This window comes from Schistocerca nitens, chromosome 3 (assembly GCF_023898315.1).
Source record: "Schistocerca nitens isolate TAMUIC-IGC-003100 chromosome 3, iqSchNite1.1, whole genome shotgun sequence".
Taxonomy (NCBI): Eukaryota; Metazoa; Arthropoda; class Insecta; order Orthoptera; family Acrididae; genus Schistocerca; species Schistocerca nitens.
This window is the reverse complement of record NC_064616.1, coordinates 856805450-856827217: the sequence shown is the minus strand read 5'-3', so window position 1 is coordinate 856827217 and position 21768 is coordinate 856805450.

Here is a 21768-nt window from a genome sequence, read left to right as displayed (position 1 = left end):
CATTGTGTTGACAATGTGGGGGGAGTAAGGCAATCCATCCAAGAAGCCGCGCGGGCTTAGCCGAGCGGTCTAAGGCGCTGCAGTCATGGACTGTGCGGGTGGTCCCGGCGGGGGTTCGAGTCCTCCCTCGGGCATGGGCGTGTGTGTTTGTCCTTAGGTTACTTTAGGTTAAGTAGTGGGTAAGCTTAGGGACTGATGACCTTAGCAGTTAAGTCCCATAAGATTTCACACACATTTGAACGCATCCAAGAAGTTAAGTAATGCTAAAGGAGGTGAGCGTCTGTCCGTAACGTGCGAACTCTGAAAAATTAATGCTGAATGAGAAGAAGGGGATATAAGTAATTTGTTGCTTCCATTTTCATTTTGCTATGTTCATGGGGGCTTTCGTGTACCCATAAGATGTCAAGAAGTAGGGTTTGAAAACCACAGTTCTACCGGAGAGAAACTGTAACGGCTGGAAGCCAGGTCTACGGTTCCATTCGGGTCTAGGGCATCAGCCACCGGTACGTACAGCTTTTACTGTCACGCTGCTCATTAAAACAATCGTATGCAAATAAGAGTGGCGAAGAAGATGTTGACAGAAAGTTACATACACGGAAATAAAAAGTCACGTCGCTGCGCGGTCGAAACAGTGTGGGAGCACTGGCGACTCCACGCTATAGCGGTAACATGCGGGACCCGGATTGCTGTCAAAAATGCTGAACACGCTAATCAGAAGCGGTTTTTGCGCGGCACAGGAATTAGAAAGCGGCAGTGCGCATCATTAATCACGGGTCGTGGCGGCAGGTGCTAACGATCGGCCGATCCACAGGAAACGGCCGCGGCGCCCTTCTGCGCCTCCTCCGTTCTCGGCGAATTAAACGCGATATGTTAAAAAGACGTCGTTAAGCCGGCGGCCGGCGTGACTCTGTGCTTCGTGCGGTCCCGTTATCTGACCGAAATCTGACTGCGCCTGCCCCTGCCCCGCTGTCTCCTCCGAACTGACGCACTTCTCGGCCGCCACGCTGGCTTTTCCTCGTGGCGCTAACTGAAATTTGCATTTTATGTGCTGGCATCAAACGTCGTACCAGTGCGCACGCGAGCCCTCTCGTATGAGGTGAGACAGAGAGAGATTCCCAGTTATTGTACGGCTAATAAAACCGTAGTGTTTTTTGATTCGTTCACCGGCGGTTTACTGCAAGACATGTCGACATCTGCCGAGACTGTGGTGACCAGAAATAATTTGGAGAACGAAAAGCTCTTTGTGATTCAGCATGGAGTCTGTGAACGGACATCTTAGGCCCTGTTCGTCCATGAGGACCTATGTTTGTAGGTATTGGCCTCCAGGTTGGTGTCGTGTTCCTTGACTTGCGGAAAGCATTAGATACTAATTCACTCCGTCGTCTGGTGAACAAAATACGAATATAGGGCCAGCTTTGTGGTTCGGTCCAGAACTTACTAATAGATTTTTCTGTCGGTACTCGATAGAACAATTATGCGGGCTGGTTCCGAACTCAGAGGGGAAAAAAATCATCAGTTATTCAGGGATGTTTTCTGAGAATTTTGGTGTGAGGTATCTTGCCACCTATGGGTTGTTACACAACAATGGCGTTTGGTTTGATTTGTTACCCCCATCTATTATGGAGACCGGAAAGTAATGTCGTTTCTGCGCATGTCAGTCTTCGTTTATCACTTCTCCGCTCATTCTGTGTCCGCTTCCATAGCTGAGTGGTAAGCTGACACGGTAGCTCAGTGTGTTCGGTCAGAGGGTTAGCTGCCCTCCGTATATATATAATGACCGGTATATTTGAAACGGCAATAAAAACTAAACGAGCAGCGATAGAAATACACCGTTTGTTGCAATATGCTTGGGACAACAGTACATTTTCAGGCGGACAAACAACAGATGGCGCTGCAAGTGATGTGAAAGATATAGAAGACAACACAGTCTGTGGGTGCGCCATTCTGTACGTCGTCTTTCTGCTGTAAGCGTGTGCTGTTCACAACGTGCACGTGTTCTGTAGACAACATGGTTTATTCCTTAGAACAGAGGATTTTTCTGGTGTTGGAATTCCACCGCCTAGAACACAGTGTTGTTGCAACAAGACGAAGTTTTCAACGGAGGTTTAATGTAACCAAAGGACCGAAAAGCGATACGATAAAGGATCTGTTTGAAAAATTTCAACGGACTGGGAACGTGACGGATGAACGTGCTGGAACGGTAGGGCGACCGCGTACGGCAACCACAGAGGGCAACGCGCAACTAGTGCAGCAGGTGATCCAACAGCGGCCTCGGGTTTCCGTTCGCCGTGTTGCAGCTGCGGTCCAAATGACGCCAACGTCCACGTATCGTCTCATGCGCCAGAGTTTACACCTCTATCCATATCCCATGTTGCAGTCCCATCGTCCCTGCAGCCTCAAAAAGTACTGGTCTGGGCCGCCATTTCTTCCAAAGGAATCATTGGCCCATTTTTCAGATCCGAAACGATTACTGCATCACGCTATCTCGACATTCTTCGTGAATTTGTGGCGGTACAAACTGCCTTAGACGACACTGCGAACACCTCGTGGTTTATGCAAGATGGTGCCCGGCCACATCGCACGGCCGACGTCTTTAATTTCCTGAATGAACATTTCGATGATCGTGTGATTGCTTTGGGCTATCCGAAACATACAGGAGGCGGCGTGGATTGGCCTCCATATTCGCCAGACATGAACCCCTGTGACTTCTTTCTGTGGGGACACTTGAAAGACCAGGTGTACCGCCAGAATCCAGAAACAATTGAACAGCTGAAGCAGTACATCTCATCTGCATGTGAAGCCATTCCGCCAGACACGTTGTCAAAGGTTTCGGGTAATTTCATTCAGAGACTACGCCATATTATTGCTACGCATGGTGGATATGTGGAAAATATCGTACTATAGAGTTTCCCAGACCGCAGCGCCATCTGTTGTTGAAAATTGTAACTACTGTAATTTCGAAAGTTTGTCTGCCTGAAAATGTACTGTTGTCCCAAGCATATTGCAACAAACGGTGTATTTCTATCGCTGCTCGTTTAGTTTTTATTGCCGTTTCAAATATACCGGTCATTTTTGAAACACCATATATATATATATATATATATATATATATATATATATATATATATAGTGGTCCATTGATACATACATACAGCGCCATCTATTGATCAATTTTCATAGTATTTTTTTCCTTCTGCTACACATTTTGCCCCTTCACCGAAAGTATTCCTTTGCAATTTGCCGTCATTCTGACCACTGGTGTTAGTTCTACAGCGTTTTGAAAGTTGAACTTTAAATATAATCACCCAGTATAATACATATACAGGGTGGTCCATTGATCGTGACCGGGCCAAATATCTCACGAAATAAGCGTCAAACGAAAAAAACTACAAAGAACGAAACTCGTCTAGCTTGAAGGGGGAAACCAGATGGCGGTATGGTTGGCCCGCTAGATGGCGCTGCCATAGGTCAAACGGATATCAACTGCGTTTTTTTAAATAGGAACCCCCGTACTTTATTACATATTCGTGTAGTACGTAAAGAAATATGAATGTTTTAGTTGGACCACTTTTTTCGCTCTGTGATAGATGGCGCTGTAATAGTCACAAACGTATAAGTACGTGGTATCACGTAACGTTCCGCCAGTGCGGACGGTATTTGCTTCGTGCTACATTACCCGTGTTAAAATTAACCGTTTACCAATTGCGGAAAAGGTCGATATCGTTTTGATGTATGGCTATTGTGATCAAAATGCCCAACGGGCGTGTGCTATGTATGCTGCTCGGTATCCTGGACGACATCATCCAAGTGTCCGGACCGTTCGCCGGATAGTTACGTTATTTAAGGGAACAGGAAATGTTCAGCCACATGTGAAACGTCAATCACGACCTGCAACAAATGATGATGCCCAAGTAGGTGTTTTAGCTGCTGTTGCCGCTAATCCGCACATCAGTGGCAGACAAATTGCGCAAGAATCGGGAATCTCAAAAACGTCGGTGTTGAGAATGCTACATCAACATCGATTGCACCTGTACCATATTTCTATGCACCAGTAATTGCATGGCGACGATTTTGAACGTCGTGTACAGTTCTGCCACTGGGCACAAGAGAAATTACGGGACGCTGACAGACTTTTTGCACGCGTTCTATTTAGCGATGAAGCGTCATTCACCAACAGCGGTAACGTAAACCGGCATAATATGCACTATTGGGCAACGGAAAATCCACGATGGCTGCGACAAGTGGAACATCAGCGACCTTGGCGGGTTAATGTATGGTGCGGCATTATGGGAGGAAGGATAATTGGCCCCCATTTTATCGATGTCAATCTAAATGGTGCAATGTATGCTGATTTTCTGTGTAATGTTCTACCAATGTTACTACAAGGTGTTTCACTGCATGACAGAATGGCAATGTACTTCCAACATGATGGATATCCGGCACATAGCTCGCGTGTGGTTGAAGCGGTACTGAATAGCATATTTCATGACAGGTGGATTGGTCGCCGAAGCACCATGGCCCGCACGTTCACCGGATCTGACGTCCCCGGAGTTCTTTCGGTGGGGAAAGTTGAAGGATATTTACTATCGTGATCCACCGTCAGCGCATTGTCAATGCATGTGCGAACTACTCGCTGTTGAGAGGAATGTCGTTACACGTATTGCCAAATGCATTAAGGTTGACGGACATCATTTTGAGCATTTATTGCATTAATGTGGCATTTACAGGTAATTAGGCTGTAACAGCATGCTGAGTTCGTCTAAAATTGTGAGCCATATGTTTGTGATTATTACAGCGCCATCTATCACAAAGCGAAAAAAGTGGTCCAACTAAAACATTCATATTTCTTTACGTACTACACAAATATGTAATAAAAATGGGGGTTCCTATTTAAAAAAAAACGTAGTTGTTATCCGTTTGACCGATGGCATCGCCACCTAGCGGGCCAACCATAGAACCATCTGGTTTCCCCCGTCAAGCTAGACAAGTTTCATTCTTTGTAGTTTTGCCACTATAGCCTAACGATGAGGTATCACGTTGAAATATGTCACTAAATAAATAATTTAGTAATCAAAAAATTTGTACTGGTAGCGGTATTTGAAAATCTTTACAAACCTTTTCATAGTGAGGGAATGTAGTCTAATTAAATGAGGTGTCGCTGATAGTATTAGATTAGGAAATAAGACACTAAAAGCAGCAGATGGGTTTTCTATTCTGGCAGCAAAATAACTGATGATGGTTGAATCACAGAGGTTATAAAATGCAGACTGGCAGTACCAAGAAAAGTATCTCTGAAAAAAGAGAAGTTTGTTGACATCGAATTTAAATGTGAATGTTGGGAGGTATTTTCTGAAAGAGTGCAGCCTAGTGCGGGAGTGAAACATGGACAAGAAGCAGGTCAGACTAGCAGAGAAAAGAAACGTTTGAAATGTGGTGCTACAGTAGGATAATTAAAATTAGATGGGTAGAACGAATAGCTAATGAGGAAGAACTGAAGCCGGCCGTGGTGGCCGAGCGGTTCTAGGCGCTACAGTCTGGAACCGCACGACCGCTACGGTCGCAGGTTCGAATCCTGCCTCGAGCATGGATGTGTGTGATGTCCTTAGGTTAGTTAGGTTTAAGTAGTTCTAAGTTCTAGGGGACTGATGACCCCAGAAGTCAAGTCCCATAGTGCTCAGAGCCATTTCAAGCATTTTTGAAGAAATGAACCGAACTGGGAGAGAAAGAAATTAGTCGCACTACTTGACTAAAAGGAGGGATCGATTGATAGAACACATTCTGACGCATCAGCAATTCGTCAGTTTGGTAACGGAAGGAAGTCGGGGGTGGGGGACGGGTAAAAATTGTAGAGGGATACCATGGTTTGCATACAGAAAGCAAGTTCAAATGCATTTAGGTTGCAATAGTATTGGAGAGATGAAGAGGCTTACGTAGGACAGAGTAGCGTGAAGAGATGCATCAAACGAGTCCTGGGACTGAAGATAAGAATAACAACAACCTGAAGTTGACAACGCGTCACATTTAGTTCCATAAGATTGTTCACTTTTAACATGCAGAATTATAATCCATGCTGCTTTCGAAACCCTTCTTTAACAACTACAGCTATTGACATGTGTACCGAAGAAAACTGAGATGGCATGGGATAGTGATATGTTTATATACAGATGGCGCTAGTATCCTGTAGGTATAGCATTGGCAGAGCTGTTATTTGTACTCAGGTGATTCATGAGAAAAGGTTTCAAAACTGGCTCTGAACACTATGGGACCTAACATCGGAGGTCATCAGTCCCCTAGAACTTAGACCTACTTAAACCTAACTAACCTAAGGACATCACACATATCCATGCCTGAGGCAGGATTCGAACCTATGACCGTAGCAGTTGCGCGGTTCCGGACTGAAGTGCCTAGAACCGCTCGGCCAGCCGGCGGGAAAAGGTTTCCGACGTGATTACGGCCGCTCGACGGGAATTAATAGACTTTGAACTCGGAATGGTGGTTAGAGCTAGACGCATGTGACATTCAATTTCGGAAATTGTTTGGGAATTCAATATTGCGAGGTCCACAGCAGAGTCAAGAGGCATTACCTCTCACCACGGACAACGCACTTAACGACCGAGAGCGCGCCTTTGCATAAAGTTGTCAGTGCTAAGAAAGAAGCAACATTGAGTGAAATAAACGCAGAAATCAATGTGGGGACGTACGACCAACCTATCCGTTTATACAGTACGACGAAATTTGGCGTTAATGGGGGCAGCAGACGACAGACGCGAGTGCCTTTGCTAACAGCACGACATCGCCTGCAGCGCCTCTCCTGAGCTCGTGACCATATGGATTGGACCAAAGAGGACTGGAAAACCATGGCCTGGTCAGATGAGTCCAGATTTCGGTTGGTAAGAGCTGATGGTAGGGTTCGAGTGTGGCGCAGACCACACGAAGCCATGGACCCAGTTTGCCAACAAGGCACTATGCAAGCTGGTGGTGGTTCCATAATGGTGTGGGCTGTGTTTACATGGAATAGACTGGGTCCTGTAGTCCATATGAACCTCTCATTGACTGGAAATGGTTATGTTCGGCATTTGGAGACAGTTTGCAACCATTCATGGTCTTTATGTTCCCACAAAATGTTGGAATTTTTATGGATGTCAGTGCGGAATTTCGCCGGGCCACAATTGTTCGTGATTGGGTTGCGGAACATTCTGGACAGTTCTAGCGAATGATTTGCCCACCCAGCCCATCAAACATTTATGGGACATAATCGAGAGCCCAGTTCGTGCCCAAAATCCTGTACCGGCAACACCTTCGAAATTATGGACGGCTATAGAGGCAGCATGGCTCAGTATTTCTGCAGGGATCTTCCAACGACTTTTTGAGTGCATGACATGTCGAGTTGTTGTACTACGTCGGCCAAAAGGAAGTCGGACACGATATGAGATAGCCCATGACATTTGTCAAAAAAATGGCTCTGAGCACTATGCGACTTAACTTCTGAGGTCATCAGTCGCCTAGAACTTAGAACTAATTAAACCTAACTAACCTGAGGACATCACACACATCCATGACCGAGGCAGGATTCGAACCTGCGACCGTAGCGGTCGCTCGGTTCCAGACTGTAGCGCCTAGAACCGCACGGCCACTCCGGCCGGCGACATTTGTCACTTTAGTGTATTATTATCGTTTAAAATAATTCTGTATTACGTGGCTGGTTAACTAGTTCAACGATAGTCTTTGGTTTTTCTTTTTCAACAGACGATAGCAGCCTGTTTTCGACAGGTAGCTGAGAGATCCTTTGGGTGAGACAGGTAGTACCAACAACTAATTATACATCGTACGTAGAATGAACTATTTATAACCTACACTGACAGTAAAATTCTTTAATTTTTTTTTAGAATTTGTTCTTGTATCCTTGTACAGACTGCAGGAAGTATTATTAAGATTTACAATACGATAGCAATGTACCATCACTCGTTCTAGTGCTATACGGAAGCTCATCTTCTCATCTAACCTCACTATTCTCTAATATTATCTATCGTGCGCGCTACAATCACCATAACAATATTTCCTTAGTAACTGCAGAGGGCTTCTACGTTATAGCCTGGCATTTCACGAGATCTCCGGGCTGTTTGTTGTAACGCGGAGGACTGTTAATGGCGTACACAGCGCGCCCCTGTAACAAAACCTTATTTCGTGGTACAGAATTGCCGCCGGGTCGCAAAGGAGTCTTTGACCGGTTATCGTGGCGTGCCGCGTGCTTTCTAACAAAGCACCAGATACGAAACACTCCACTACAGCACTAGATTAATTTTTAAGTCCGTATTAATTTGCATAAACCATTAACTTTGCTCCTCCTCGTGTGGAGCTTCGTCATTGTGTAGCCACGATAAACATCTCTCCATCTGGCGCGGCCTACACGCTGCAACATAAATTCATCCGCCCGGGCGAAAGCGGCGTGAGCACGTACCACCGACCGACACACTGTTTCCTTACTTTCCGACCTAATACTTACCGTTCGCAAGGTTCTCTGCAAACAGTCCTGATCAAATCCGTGGCTTTTCCATACTCGCTTCTCCACTGTTCATGTGTTGTATAGTCGGATATAATTTACATCAAGTTATTTTTCACGGTTTTAGTTCTTTGTCGCTCTGTTCATTATCGTACTAATAACAATAACAATCATAATAGTTGCAATCATCATCATCACCGTAATCATCAACAGCAGCACCACCATCAAGCGTATTACGACTATCAATGGCAGTCTTTAGACAAGGAAATCAAATTGAAAACGGTAACAAAAAAAAATGGTTCAAATGGCTCTGAGCACTATGGCACTCAACTGCTAAGGTCATAAGTCCCATAGAACTTAGAACTACTTAAACCTAACTAACCTAAGGACAACACATACATCCATGCCCGAGGCAGGATTCGAACCTGCGACCGTAGCGGTCGCGCGGTTCCAGACTGTAGCGCCAGAACCGCTCGGCCACCAGCGGCCGGCGAAAACGGTAACATTGTAAACCTGTTTCATATATTTTCGTTATTATTATTGTTATTCGTTGTGTCCAACTGAGGAGGGCGTTTTAATTACGTAACTATTCTTTTCTTTCCGATATCTCTCCATCTGTGGACTGTGTTCCTCCTCTGCTCTTTTGCCCATCCTGTGACTAGTCTCAGGTTTCTCAGGCAATTCGTTATTGTTAATAATGGTTCTTAATTTTGGTGGATCTGGAACGATTTTTTCATGTATACCATTTTCTTTTGCTTTCTAGAAATTCCATTAGCCGGTTGTTTCGGGGCTCCATAGACAAAGCAAAGTACAGAAAACTTATATGTGAGCCCGATTACACGTATTATTTTTTCTGTGGCGTGGTACATTACCTTTATGATTCAAATCCCGCATAGCATTTTGTTTGCTCCACGGATTTTTTTCAAAATTTTCCTTTTCTGTTTTCCGACGTAACTGATTTGATATCTGCCACCGCTGTCCTAGTTTCAAATGCTTAACGTACTTTTCTTTAAAAACTGCGACATAATGGCATAATTTTGCCTCTTGTAATAGTTTTTTATTAAGCCCGTTCCATGTGAGTTTGTATGCTTTTACAGCAGTGCAATTCTTTCTGTGCTAGATTCTCGATTTAGCTCTGACGGTTTAACAATCCGATCTAAACATTTCAGTTGTCCACGTATGAGATTTTCGCGAATCTTATGATTAAAGGTTGACTGTTGACGCCTTATCCAATTCCTTTCAAATGCCACATCTCCTCGTATGAGATGTGGAGTCCACGTTTTTCATGAGATTTCTCTACAGATTTGATTGCTTATTGGAGATGACTGCAGTGTCATCGGCAAATGCTTGGCAACTCATGTTATTTTGATTTGGACTCATCTGCTACTTACATCCTTACATTCATTTTATCTTTTTCTAATTACTTTCTCCAGATTACGATCTTCAACTTCACTAATCTAAGTTTGTCCAGATTATTCTTGCCATTTTCTGCTCATCTTCCCTCAGGTTGTCATTAAAATTTTTCATTTTTGCGAATAAGAGATGAGCATCCTGTCTACTTCAGGAACATTGGAGATGACAGAATAGTTCAGTTCGAGAATAAAGTATGAAATAGTCTTTGGGCGTTTGGGCGTTTTGGTGGCACCTGCTTTTACTTGACGTGGCTTGCCACGGAAAATCTAAATCAGGATATCCAGATGGGTAGGACCTGCTTCCCGGAATACGTAGTCCTGTGTTTTAACCACTGTGTCACCTCACTCGGTCTCTGCGAGTAGTCCAGTAACGAGTCTCCTTAGTACATCTCCCATCATTTACTTCGGCTATAAGCAAATACAACCTCCACTTCAGTTAAGAGTACTTGAATGTTAATGTAAATTAAGCGTAGATTGGGAAGGGACCATTGTGGTTTTACAATAAATATAGGATCTCGAGGAGCAATTTTAACGCAGCTGTTAAAAGTAGAGGGCAGCGTAAGGGAGAACACGGCAACCTACATTGCATTCCTAGAGTTTCAGAAGGCTTTTGATGATGTAGATTGCAGACCGTTGAAAACTAAATGTATTGATCTAGTAAGAAACGACGACTTCCTGCAACGAGAAAAATGACTAATAAAGAACGTAATGAAATGAAGAGAGAGAATTGTTGGCTACATGTAACTACATGAATCATTGCTGAAAACGATAGCTGAAGCGACAGGTGAGTGTAAGAATCGCAGCGACAGACTTAGGTATTATGTGGGATGCAGCGGTTATGCTGCAATAAAGAGGATAGGTGCAATTGACAGCAGTTGGGAGCTTCGTCAAAAAATGGTTCAAATGGTTCTGAGCACTATGGGACTCAACTGCTGTGGTTATCAGTCCCCTAGAACTTAGAACTACTTAAACCTAACTAACCTAAGGACATCACACACATCCATGCCCGAGGCAGGATTCGAACCTGCGACCGTAGCAGTCGCACGGTTCCGGACTGCGCGCCTAGAACCGCGAGACCACCGCGGCCGGCGGAGCTTCGTCAAATCGTCCTTACGGCCGATGACCAAAACAGCAACTTTGACGTCCTCATCTCTCATATCCATTTATTTCCTTTTGTTATCCTTCTAGTTTACTTTTTCAGGCACGTTGAGAATTTAGATGCTGTTTTTTCTGATATTTCCAAAGCATTCGATTATCATGTTAATCTCTTTTAAAAACTTAAGTTTTCTGGAAGTAATATCTTTAAAAACAACCGGCTTGTCTCGTACTTAAATACAATTGCAAAAAGTAGTGCCGAATATTTCAGCGTTGGAAAGAGAGAAAATTTTAGTGACTGGGGAGAAATCACGAAGAGAGTCCCACAGTTTTAAGTTTTGAGTCCACTCCTGTTACTTTATTTAGTATGTGAATGAGCTTCCGGTTGACAGTCATCAAGCAGAATTGGTACTTTTTGCAGATGACGCTAGCTTTATAATAAACCTCATTAGAGAGAAAGTATTGTTAACGATGTGTCTCAAAAAAATATTAGGTGGGTCTGTGAAAATGAACTCTGCGTAAATTTTGAGGGAAACAGGCTGTATTCAGTTCTATACAACAAATACACTTTTGAGGAAAGTGTTGATGATAAAGTCGGTGAACTCGGGTGATTCACACCATGGTGCTTGACTTTTCTAACTGACGAAAAGTTGGGCGATTTGCGCTGTCGAGTGGTTGGACATAACTGTCTAGCGTCGCTCACAGTAATGAGTATGTGTATGTAGTGTGTGAGCATTGTTGTTGTTGATGATAACGACGATGATAATGAGTATGTTGCTGTTGTTGTTATCGATAGTGGTGATGATAATGATGATGGTGAGAGAGGGAAGAGTTCGAAACTCGGTGCCGGCACGTAGAATACCACGAAAGAGGCAGCCGATTTTGGCGGGTCGCCAACAACAGCGTAACAACCCCTCACTCCACGAGACGCTACGGAGAGGAATTGGGTCTTGACCCAGGACTTTTGCGCGTGGTCTGGTGATCGGGAACTGTTCGCTAGCACCTCTCCTCCCCATGTCGGTCAAATACTGGCAGTAAGTTACGAACCGGCTACTTCAGATGCGTGCCCCACCTCACAAGCGTGCGTCAGCGAAGTCGACTATGGAGATTAGGTTTTTGTTGTTGAGATAAACTTTATGCGTTAACTACATCTACATCTGTACTCCGCAAGATGGGCACGATGTGTAGTGGAGGATGTACAGTGTACCAGTAATAATTTCTACTTTTCTATTCCATTTGCCTGCTGTACGCGAGAAAAAAGACGTTATGATCTGAAATTTATCTATTACACGAAGTGTACGTTGGAGACAGAAGTATGTTTCTTCACACGTTTTGGGACGCGAGGTCTTGAAATTTTGTGTTTATGGCTCTACACGACGTGCAGAATCTTTCCTATAAGTTCGTAGGCTTCGACGGCCTGTGTCATTTTGCATAAAATAATTTTGGGTGTTGAGCCACGTTATTACATACCAGTAAAGGAAATGAACTGCCGACGTTTCGACTGACTGTCTGCGGTGCTCTTCAGGGCGGCTTAGCGCTGGATACAGGTGAATGTCATCCCTTTTATACTGTCTATTTCGGATATCTGTTGGCTACAGATGTCACATATCTGGGATGTCTTTAGACAATTCGAAGACAGGTTACTATGGAGGGGGTGGCTGTATGGTAGGCTACTGTCTGTGCTACCCTGGTGGCTGATTGGAAGGTAACTCTAATAAGGGACTGACAGGAAGAAGCGTATCGGTTGGCTATTGCGTGTGCCACTCTGGTAAGTGATTGGTAGGCAAACACTCGTTGGTGATTGGAAGGCAATAGTAAATCGGCAGCTTGTGTCCGGCGGGTAGTAGACTATTGCAGTTCGTAGAGCGTTAATGCGACATTTTCATGCTGACCAAACATATCCATGACATATTGTGCAGCTCTGTCTTTTCCTTCACTCCAACTTGGTAAAACAAGTCAAACAATGGTTTTTTTAAGTGCCTTTTTATTGCGTGAATTACATTTCCTCAGGATTCTTCCACTAAATCTGAATATGATTTTGATGGTGTTGGGACAGCAACCAGCCACAAATTTACTTTCAGTTCCTTTATTCTAAGGGTACTGTTACCGGTTTCGAATCGTTATCGTTCATCTTCAGACGGTTTACATGCTTTCCTTGTAATATGTGGTGCGTTTTTTCAGATTAATTGTCCTAAAATATAAATAATACATAATTATAAGCACGCCACACAGATGGTTGCGTTACAGATTTTCATTGAATGTGACTTACGTGAAATGTCGGGTTGGACTGTTTGTTTTCATAACATTCGTCCAACAGATGTGAATACATTCCCACTGCATTCTTATTGATGCGCACGTAAATTTTTCTCACTGAACACTTAAGATTTGTCACTAGCTGGTTGCTGTCCCAACACCATCAACATTTGTCTTCAAATAACAGCCACGGTCTCCAACCATGTTATCATATGACAAAATTGCATAAATCTGAATACAGCCTTTGCTTCCCCAAGGCTAGATTTACGTGGTGGTTAAACCTTAAATCACCCCGGATAGAACTGCTAGAAATATGATGATTGCGGCGGGTTCCAGTAACACGCCCTCGATCATAAAGTCAAATGTTATCGGATCTTTTCATCTATTTCACGCATTGCGCTACATTTCTACATGTTTAGTGTCGGATGAAAATCTTTGCAGAAGCGCGATCATCTGCATTCGCAACTCGTTTCTAACTGTGTTGTCTGCGAACAGCTTGATAGTGTTCAGATGTTATCTACCCATCTATTTTCCTAGATATTGATTTTAGTCCCACAAAATTTTTTTATCATTGGAGCACAATCTAGAGCACGTGATTCCTATATGCTACTTTACAGGAAGCTGATGTAAACTTCTGAAGGCGAGACTATGCAAATCGTACACCGCTCCTAAATTTTGGCGTTATGCAAAAAAATTTGTGACAGCCTAGGGGCGTCGTACTTAACATTCTTCGAGGAATTAAAAACGAGTTACGAAAGTGGGTATATTGCATCAGAGCACGAGGAAATTATGAATATAATTACTGCTTCGGCATGCTCCAGGCAGGGTCTCGGAAACGCTTCGCAGAAAGTAATAACGAGGCGTGAAATGAGCTGTCTCGGCTGTGGGGCCGGATTTCTTTACAAACAGACCCAGCGCAGAAGGGGTGCTCCCCTTTGCCATTCATTACCTTCACCTGTACAAATTTTTCCGCTCATTCTTTAGTGATGCCGTGAACTGGCTTTGCAAATAGGTTCGGCGGGTTTTATTCTCGGTCAGGGCTACCTTACGGAAATGGAAATTACGAGCTCGACCGGTGCTGTCGTAGCGGTGTTTTACTTCGGCATTGTTTTCTGGTGACATCAAAGAAACGAGAGAACTAAACGAAAAGTTTCCGTCGACCACACAGAATTAAACTTTACCTTTCGTTAAAACGATATTAATAAAATTCTGTAGCTTTAGAGGCCATAAAAATGCAAGTCCCGACTTGGCCTCCTTTAATGTTCCTCGCGCAACCGCAGCCGACGTCCCTCAAATCTCACGCACATTCGTACGGGCCGAATTATTACTTCTCGAGCGCATAAAAAGGAATTCCGTCGTGAAATTAGTTTAGCCTATCGTAGGAGTAAGTGCACGCTGTCTGGCTGGCCAGATAGCCGGCAGACACGGGCGTGAAAAAGGACTGCCCGCTCGCCGAGACAGATGAACGCGGCCGGCGGAGGCGAAGCGAAGGATGGAAGCAGAGCGGGAGCGAAGCTGTGGGGAGGCGCAGGCGCGCAGGCCGAGCGAACACGTGAGAAACGCTGGCGCCGCCATATGTTCTGTTCCATTAGTTTCTAGAGACTACTAAAGGAAACGGCGCCGCGTGACTGACTGCACAAGTTGCATCGACGTCGAATGAACACCGCGGCGAATTCCCGGAATGCATTCTCGTAGTCTGCGACAAACAGCGAAAATAACTATCCGCCAAACGCGTGACCCTCGGCGTAAGAGCGGTCACATTCACCAGGTGAGCGTAATTTTTATCAGTTGTCTTCCTCTCTGTCTTTTTCGACAAAGTGAACTATAGACCTCGCCATGACAAAATATGGATTAATAGACATTACATTGTGAGTAAATATTATCACGCTGATAATGTTCGAGAAGTACTGTGAGACAAAATTGTCGTTAATGTTCAGTTGTTGTGCTATGATGGGCATCGGCTTGTAGACGTGTAGCGTGTAACAGCGCTCCAGTTGTAAGAATTCTGTAGTCTTACTGCTTCTCCTCTCTCTTCGCGGGCCTAAACACGACGGTGTTGCCCCCCTGACAAGGTCTTCAGTTCGCTTTGTTAGGTAGTACTTAGTGTTTGATTATCAAAGGGCTAGGCCCCGTCACCGCAACCATATGCCTCTCTTCTCTGCAGAATATTACAGTTCAGCGTACAGTATGAATTTAAGTCCATGCATCACAGAATCCACTTGATTCATGCGTGGTCTTCCTCTTCCTTTTTTCCCTGAAACTTTTCCTTCCGATATGGTGATCAAGAATTCGTTGTGACATATCGTGTGGCCAGTGAATTTTGTTTTCCTCTTTTCTATGATAGTGATCAGTTCCTTTGCTTCATCTTCTGTCTTGAGGAACCACTCGTTCGACTTTTTCTCTCTCTAGCTTAGAGCTACCTGTAAATATCAAGAGCTCAGATGGAAAACCAGTCCTAAGCAAAGAAGGGAAAGCATAAAGGTGGAAGCAGTATATAGAGGGTCAATACAAGGGAGATGTACTTGAGGGAAATATTATGGAAAGAAAGAGGGCGTAGAGGAAGACGAGAAGTTAGATACTACCTGAAGAATTTGACAAAGCATTGAAAGACTTAAATCGAAACAAGGCACCGGGAGTAGATAACATTCAGTTAGAGCTAGTGATAGCCTTGGGAGAGCCAGCCATGACAAAACTCTTCCATCTGGTGAGTAAGATGTATGAGACAGGCGAAATACCCTCAGACTTCAAGAAGAATATAATAATCCTAATTCCAAAGAAAGCGGGTCCTGACAGGTGTGAAAATTAGCGAACTATCAGTTTAACAAGTCACGGCTGCAAAATACTAAAACGAATCCTTTACAGAAGAATGGAAAAACTGGTAGAAGCCGACCTCGGGGAAGATCAGTTTGGATTCCGGAGAAATGTAGAAACACGCGAGGCAATATTGATCCTACGGCTTCTCATGGAGGATAGGTTAAGGAAAGGCAAACCTATGTTTCTAGCATTTGTAGACTTAGAGAAAGCTTTTGACAATGTTGACTGGAATACTCTCTTTCAAATTCTAAAGGTGGCAGGGGTAAAATACAGGAATCGAAAGGCTATTCAGAAGTTGTACGCAAACCTGATTGCAATTACAAGAGTTGAAGGGCACGAAAGAGAAGCAGTGGTTGAGAAACGAGTGAGACAGGACTGTAGCCTATCCCCGATGTTACCCAAACTGTATATTGAACAAGCAGTAAAGGAAATAAAAGAAAAATTTGGAGCAGAAATTAAAGTACAGGAAAAAGAAATAAAAACTTTGAGGTTTGTCGATGACATTGTAATTCTGTCAGAGACAGCAAAGGACTTGGAAGAGCAGTTGAACGCAATGGACAGTATCTCGAAAGCAGGGTATAAGATGAACATCAACAAAATCAAAAAGAGGATAATGAAATGTAGTCGAATTAAATCAGGTGATGCTGAGGGAATTAGATTAGGAAATGAGGCACTTCAAGTAGTAAATGAGTTTTACTATTTGGAAGCAAAATAACCGATGATGGCTGAAGTAGAGAGGATATAAAATGTACACTGGCAATGGCAAGAGAAGCGTTTCTGAAGAAGAGAAATTTGGTAACATCGAGTGTCAGGAAGTCCGTTCTGGAAGTACTTGTCTGGAGTGTAGCAATGTACTGAAGTGAAACATGACGATAACAGTTTAGACAAGAAGATAATAGAAGCTTTTGAAATGTGGTGATATAGAAGAATACTGATCAGTAGATGGGTAGATCACGTAACCAATGAGGAGGTACGGACTAGAACTGGGGAGAAGAGAAATTTGTGGTACAACTTGACTAAAGGAGGGATCGGTTGATAGGACACGTTCTGAGGCATCAAGGGATCACCAACTTGGTATTGGAGGGAAACGCGAGAGGTAAAACCTGTAGAGAGAGGCTAAGAGACAAATACAGTTAACAGATTCAAAGGCATGTAGGTTGCAGTAGTTACTCGGAGATGAAGAGACTTCCACAGGATAGAGTTGTATGGGGCGCTATATCAAACCAGTCTTTGTATTGAAGACCACAACAACAACGGCTTATTTTTAGCTTTAGATCCATATTTACATTGCTTTGAGGCATTTTAAGTTCTGTTTTATGTGGACCCATGTTTGACAGTCAGATAAGAAAACAATCCACGCAAATTCTTGGTGACACTTGTTTTATGGGCATTAGTTCATGGTCCAAGCCACATTTCTCTGCCTAAAGTTTCGTCTTCCAATGCTGCAGACATCATCAGAGGCTACATCAACTCAGAAAGCAGTTACAGTCTCAAAGATGCTCAGCAATCGTAACTGGTTTTACGTATGTAACCAACGGTCGGTTGGTGAAGTCATCAGATCACTGCCTAAAATCCAATCATCATTGGGTTAGGATGTACAGAGAAACCAAAAAATTTAAAAACCCCGAAACAAGTTTGAGAGAGAAGAAGAAGGCTTGAAGTTAGACAAATTGTGGGACCTACTGCCGGCCAGAGTGGACGAGCGATTCTAGGCGCTTCAGTCTGGAACTGCGCGACAGCTACGGTCGCAGGTTCGAATCCTGCCACGGGCATGGATGTGTGTGATGTCCTTAGGTTAGTTAGGTTTAAGTAGTTCTAAGTTCTAGGGGACTGATGACCTCAGAAGTTAAGTCCCATAGTGTTCAGAGCCATTTGAACTATTTTTTGTGGGACCTACTACTAAATAAAGCCCCATAACACACGTCGGCGCGACTCTGCAATGTTGGACAGCAGCCTGATGACTTGAATGGAACGGGAAGGACCTTTAATAAAGGAAACTATAAAAAGTACACTCCGCCATGCACTTCAATAATTTGCTAAGCACCGAGCGAGGTGGCGCAGTGGTAAGACACTGGACTCGCATTCGGGAGGACGACGGTTCAATCCCGCGTCCGGCCATCCTGATTTAGGTTTTCCGTGATTTCCCTAAATCACTCCAGGAAAATGCCGGGATGGTTCCTCTGAAAGGGCACGGCCGACTTCCTTCCCCATCCTTCCCTAATCCGATGAGACCGATGACCACGCTGTCTGGTCTCCTTCCCCAAAAACCAACCAACCAACCAATTTGCTAAGCATAGATGTAGAGGTAAAGCATGCGGGTCAGTGATGACGAGATGTGGTGCATTAGGCCCATAGAGATTCTCAAACAAATGCAATGTTATTGTAAGCCAGTACAAAATAGGCCTAGAGTGTCAGTCCACAGGACGCATATCTAACCTTAACCATAAGAGGACACAACGATGTCAGCAAGACAACTGAGGGTCATAGTACCAGAAAGAGCTACCCCACACATGACTAATTTTAGAAAAACAGGATTTTACTAGAAACTATTAATGTCAAAATATGTAATATTATTGCTCTAATTTTCGAGTTCATTACGTCTCTACATCGGGGTCGGCCACGGCATGTCAAATTGCATACGAACAGATGTGCAGCATGAGTGTAGGCCGAGGCTCGGGCTGTATCGGCTTCGCTCGGTGCTTCTCGGAAGTACTCAGTGCAGTGAGACATTTAATTTATAATTGCGGTGCTGCATTTTTCTGTCGGCACGACATTCTTCAGTGCGGCGGAATCGTGATTTCAGCGCTGTTTACCATTCGCTATTTGTTCATAAAGAAGTTCACAGTCTGGCCGAGCGGTTCTAGGCGCTTCAGTTTGGAAACACGCGACCACTACGGTCGCAGGTTCGAATCCTGCCTCGGGCATGGACGTGTGTGGTGTCCCTAGGTTAGTTAGGTTTAAGTAGTTCTAAGTTCTAGGGGACTGATGACCTCAGATGTTAAGTCCCATAGTGCTCAGAGCCATTTTTGAACCCATTGGCTGTTGTGCAAAAAGAGAAAGTCTAACGATCTATCGTCACGCCTTTAAAAATAAATTGGGATCACAGAAGAGAAGGATGAGAATTCTCAAGTGCGAAATCGAATGCATTATTACACAGTCAGCTGCAACATTTTTCGATGGAACTGAACGACGATTATGGAGGCTTCATGTATTACTGCAAAATGTGTCGTTTAAGTCAAGGGGAATGCCTGGAACGATTTTTCAATTTAAAACCCGCTATTTAATTTATGATGGAAAAGAAACGAACATTAGATCATCTGGAATGGATTGCAGACCTCGCATTTTAACTTGACTTGACTGGGCACTGCCCACAGTAAGACAGTGCAAGGTGAGAAACATCTTACTTCTGATTCGATGGTGGTGCATTTAAAAAGAATAGCGCATTGTGGAAGGTATAAATCCTGGCAAAAAACTGTCCATTTGCATGCTATCACTGGCTTTAAAGAAAATGCGAGTTTTGAACGACTGATTGAGACCTTGAAAGAATTACAAGGAGAGTTTCCTAAACGTTTTGGGGACACTGCCAACTTTACATCTGTTTTCGAGACAGTTGGCTATTTCAGTTGAAAGCGCCCCTGTGCATGTGCCGATGGAACTGATGGAGCTACAGCGTAATTCCAGTTTAAAACACACATTCTTTTACGTTAAAATTCTTCAAGCGTTCTATGTTGTTTTTCTCTGGAAGAGTTTACACGTCTCCATAATGAAGTTGCAAACGTTACACAATATTTCGATCAACATATGTGTGTGTGAAAGGTTTTTATCGATTATGAAACTAAATAAGTCTCGATTACGTGGTAGCCTGAGATCGAAAATCTGTGAAATTGTCTGTGCCTGTTCGTACGCCGACAGTTTGTACCAGATAAAAATTACCCTTTGTCTTCAACCCGTCAAAAGTAATCAAATTACATGAAAATTTGTTTTGTTTGTTATCTATGTTATTGAGAAATATGAAATACAAAACCAAGTCGTATGCAGTGTGACTGCATTGACATCTAAACTGTGGCCGAGCGGTTCTAGGCGCTTCAGTCCGGAACTGCGCTGCTGCTACGGTCGCAGGTTCGAATCCTGCCACGGGCATGGATGTGTGTGATGTCCTTAGGTTAGTTAGGTTTAAATAGTTCTAAGCCTAGGGGATTGATGACCTCAGACGTTAAGTCCCACAGTGCTTAGAGCCATTTGAACCATTTTGACTTCTAAATGGAGAACATTCACGGTTTTGTCCTCTTCCCCTCCTGACTCTCAGACAGAGTGGCGTGGCAGTAGGGGAAGTGCGCAGCCAGGCAAGGGGGATATGCAAGCGCGCTAGATCACTGCTCACGTGCGGAAGTCTTGGTGGTCTTTGCTCTAGCTATTTAAGATATCAAGAAAGTACAAGGCACTAAAAAGTTATTTTTGCTATTTATTCAACACAAAATTGGTTCTTAAGAGAGTAAATCAATATTGGAAATGGAGAATTTTGAGTTACAATCATTTTACAACCATTCTAAGTGTTTATAAAATAAAAGTAATACTTCCAATATTACGTTAACTGAGTGTATTCAGTGGAATCTGCAGTGTTTGATGGTGTTAAATCATCATAAAATAAATGATAAAGTCATGGGATGAAAGACATCGTGGACTGCAAATTACATAGTTTTAATACAGCAGTGACCCTTTCTTCAGTAAACGATGGTGGCAACTCAGCTATCAGTGCACTAATATAACAAAACATAGCTGTAGATCTCTTCGATGCTTAGATCTCTTTCTGGAATCGTCTTGAATAATTTTACTTTTTTCCTTTTGTCCAGTTCCAAGTGATATTTTTTGGTGGAATAATGAGATGTGTATTTTTTTCAGGCTGTTTCTTGCATTTTCGTTTGTTTCCAACACTGGCTGTAGCATTTACCTCCAGTACCTATTCACGTGAGAGTCATTAATAGACAACTGGGCTTGATGGTCTAATGGTAAAGTGAGTGTAAGGAGATAATAAGGTCGTGGGATTGAATCCCAGTCAGACGCCGGAATCTTTCAGTCTGCATTGACAGTAGTCTTCACCTCTCGACGAAGTGAAGATGTTAGGAACGACACATGGTTTCGGTTCCACGTTAAACTGTAAATCTCCTTCCCTGTTAGGATTACTGGCGTAGGTTAAGGGCTTGCAAGTCGCTGAAGTAGCGACGTCCACTGTCAGGTTAACTGAGCATATTCACTGGAATTGGCAGATATTGAGGGTGTTAAACCATCATAAAGTGAATGGTAAATTGATGGCAGGACATATATTGTGGACATCAGATGTTACAGTTTTCTTGTAGCTATGTCCCTTGTCCCAATATCATTAATGTGTTTAACGACAAGATTAGGTCTACATTAGTTTCATATAGAAGACTCTAAATTAAACTTAAGATGAAGGAAGTGTAGCAGCGTATAGTGTACCTTTTATACTACAGAATTTAAAATAACCATCAGCTATTCTGTTAGCAGCAATGATGTTTACGACACAGCCATTATAAATGTGGAAGTACTCCTTCCGGCATCGAGAGTGTTACTAACTCAACCGGCCGGAGTGGCCGAGCGGTTCTAGGCGCTTCAGTCCGGAACCGCGCGACCGCTACGGTCGCAGGTTCGAATCCTGCCTCGGGTATGGATGTGTGT